Genomic DNA, 3,806 nt, shown 5'->3' with positions numbered 1-3,806 from the left:
TTGGGTTGCTTTTATTTAAATTAAATGACATTAATGACAAAATGTCATTAATGTCAAAATGTCAAAAGTCAAAATGGTTATGGCGATTTCGACTGGGCTGCACGGTTTCTATTCGAATGGTCTCGGGGCGCGCAACTGCTTGTATAAAGAGTTGCATTTGTACGGTGCTGGATAAAGATGTTACAGTGGAACTGGACTTATTCTTTTGGAATAACTATTACCAGAAATCAGAAATACCTGTTCCGAATGCGCCGGTCCATGTATGATGGCGATTTGTCTTTGGCAATTCGATTCCGAATAATACGAATCAGTTTCAATACTAGGATTGTCGAATTAGTAGTTTTCACTTGGCGATTCTGCGGTATATCGTAGAAAAACTCAGAATAGCAAAGTTATTCTGAGTTTTTTAATAAATTAGTACAGTTACTTGGTTTTATTGAATCAGTATTTATTTTTAGATAATAGGTATAGGTCCTATTATCTACATATGGTAAAAAGGCGCTAAATTTCCATCAAAGGAAAGGTTAATGGCGAACAAGATTAAATAAAAATAAACAAAACTAAATATAACAAAATATATATTATTTAAAAAAAGTAAGAAAAACAAAAATTCAAAAATAAAAGAATAAAAATTTTGGAAATTTTTGTTGACTTTTTCTACTTACAAAATAAGTGCAAAAATAATAATTTTTCTAGATTTTTTGCATTAAGACGACGCCGGCCGACTGTCACTTAAAATTTCACCTGCTTTTGAAAATAAACTTTCACATGGGACCGACGTCGCAACAGCACATAATTTTTGTTTAGCAAGTACACTTAATTTGGGATACATATACCCATGTTCTCTCCCCCATTCCAAAGGGTCCTTTTTTCGAACCAAAATAGCGTCCTCCATATAGTACCTGCACTTCTAAGATTGTCCTAGAGATAGAACTACTGCGTATTTAAGAATCTTATTTAAAAGTAATTTTGTTAAATGTATCCCATACTGAAAAAGTTGTTTTTTTTATTACCTTTTACGGTGCTTCTAGATGGTTGTTGAGCCTTAAGTATTTTTACCGGATCTTTTTTATATATATAATGTTCCTCAACTCTGCTATAATATTCATTATTTTTAAATGCCTAACTCCTAAAACGTGGGTCTAAGTATGTGGTTACTACCAATGAATTACTATATTCGACATTTCCCACTCTATTACGAAGAACGCTTTGCAATTTTTAAATTATTGTCTTGGCAGATGTGCGCATGTCAATTTTTAGAAGCTCACTGAATACATTTAAAAGAAGCTACTAGATATTTTTGTCGACTAATAAGACGAGTAGCATCCTCAAATGGCTCCACAATAACTTTCAATTCCTTTAGAAGGTCCCATTTCTCCAATGTCAATCGAGGAAGATCAATATCGAATATAGCTATTGTAATCCGTACAGCTTCTTCTAACTCAATAAATTGCTCGACCATGTAGTAGGTGGAGTTTCACCTCGTAACCACATCCTGTAGAAGTTTCTTAGGGGTTTTTAAACCAATATTCTTCTAAAACTTCATTAATTTTGCCATGGCTCTCTTTCAAAGTGTGAAACTATAGTTTTCACTTTCTCTAGAGTGCCTGCTACTTCGGTGACTGAATCGCAAACTAGAAGATTAAGAGTATGGGCGTAGCATCCGAAAAACTTTCATCCCAGCCCATTTGTAATGGTACTTTTCACATTGGCCACATTAGCAGATATTCATATATATAAAAGTCAAAATGGTTATGGCGATTTCGACTGGGCTGCACGGTTTCTATTCGAATGGTCTCGGGGCGCGCAACTGCTTGTATAAAGAGTTGCATTTGTACGGTGCTGGATAAAGATGTTACAGTGGAACTGGACTTATTCTTTTGGAATAACTATTACCAGAAATCAGAAATACCTGTTCCGAATGCGCCGGTCCATGTATGATGGCGATTTGTCTTTGGCAATTCGATTCCGAATAATACGAATCAGTTTCAATACTAGGATTGTCGAATTAGTAGTTTTCACTTGGCGATTCTGCGGTATATCGTAGAAAAACTCAGAATAGCAAAGTTATTCTGAGTTTTTTAATAAATTAGTACAGTTACTTGGTTTTATTGAATCAGTATTTATTTTTAGATAATAGGTATAGGTCCTATTATCTACATATGGTAAAAAGGCGCTAAATTTCCATCAAAGGAAAGGTTAATGGCGAACAAGATTAAATAAAAATAAACAAAACTAAATATTACAAAATATATATTATTTAAAAAAAGTAAGAAAAACAAAAATTCAAAAATAAAAGAATAAAAATTTTGGAAATTTTTGTTGACTTTTTCTACTTACAAAATAAGTGCAAAAATAATAATTTTTCTAGATTTTTTGCATTAAGACGACGCCGGCCGACTGTCACTTAAAATTTCACCTGCTTTTGAAAATAAACTTTCACATGGGACCGACGTCGCAACAGCACATAATTTTTGTTTAGCAAGTACACTTAATTTGGGATACATATACCCATGTTCTCTCCCCCATTCCAAAGGGTCCTTTTTTCGAACCAAAATAGCGTCCTCCATATAGTACCTGCACTTCTAAGATTGTCCTAGAGATAGAACTACTGCGTATTTAAGAATCTTATTTAAAAGTAATTTTGTTAAATGTATCCCATACTGAAAAAGTTGTTTTTTTTGTTACCTTTTACGGTGCTTCTAGATGGTTGTTGAGCCTTAAGTATTTTTACCGGATCTTTTTTATATATATAATGTTCCTCAACTCTGCTATAATATTCATTATTTTTAAATGCCTAACTCCTAAAACGTGGGTCTAAGTATGTGGTTACTACCAATGAATTACTATATTCGACATTTCCCACTCTATTACGAAGAACGCTTTGCAATTTTTAAATTATTGTCTTGGCAGATGTGCGCATGTCAATTTTTAGAAGCTCACTGAATACATTTAAAAGAAGCTACTAGATATTTTTGTCGACTAATAAGACGAGTAGCATCCTCAAATGGCTCCACAATAACTTTCAATTCCTTTAGAAGGTCCCATTTCTCCAATGTCAATCGAGGAAGATCAATATCGAATATAGCTATTGTAATCCGTACAGCTTCTTCTAACTCAATAAATTGCTCGACCATGTAGTAGGTGGAGTTTCACCTCGTAACCACATCCTGTAGAAGTTTCTTAGGGGTTTTTAAACCAATATTCTTCTAAAACTTCATTAATTTTGCCATGGCTCTCTTTCAAAGTGTGAAACTATAGTTTTCACTTTCTCTAGAGTGCCTGCTACTTCGGTGACTGAATCGCAAACTAGAAGATTAAGAGTATGGGCGTAGCATCCGAAAAACTTTCATCCCAGCCCATTTGTAATGGTACTTTTCACATTGGCCACATTAGCAGATATTGCGCTAAAACATTTTTTTTTCAATACCCCATTCCTCTGATAGGGTTCTTAGTTCCGCCTTTAGATTGGCACTTGTATGAGACTGATCAAATACGGCACATTTAGAAGAATGGTTTAAAGATAAAATTCTTTATCTAAGTGTATTGTGACTCTCATAAATCTTTCATTTTTAGCGCAACTTCAAGTCCAACAATCTGTTGTCAGACAAACTGCCATTACATCTTTGACCAGCTCTTTATGTTGAATTAAACATTGTTCTTAAATACTTGGAATTATTGTTTAGAAATTATCTGTCTACTGGGAAGTTCGTAAGATGGATTTAGGGCTTTTATATATTGCCAAAACCCTTCATCCTCAACTACGCTATATGGTTTAAAATCTTTATAAAATAGTTTTAATGACA

The sequence above is a fragment of the Anthonomus grandis genome, chromosome 1 (genome assembly GCF_022605725.1).
Source record: "Anthonomus grandis grandis chromosome 1, icAntGran1.3, whole genome shotgun sequence".
In the NCBI taxonomy this organism is placed as follows: Eukaryota; Metazoa; Arthropoda; class Insecta; order Coleoptera; family Curculionidae; genus Anthonomus; species Anthonomus grandis.
This window is presented reverse-complemented; position numbering follows the sequence as displayed.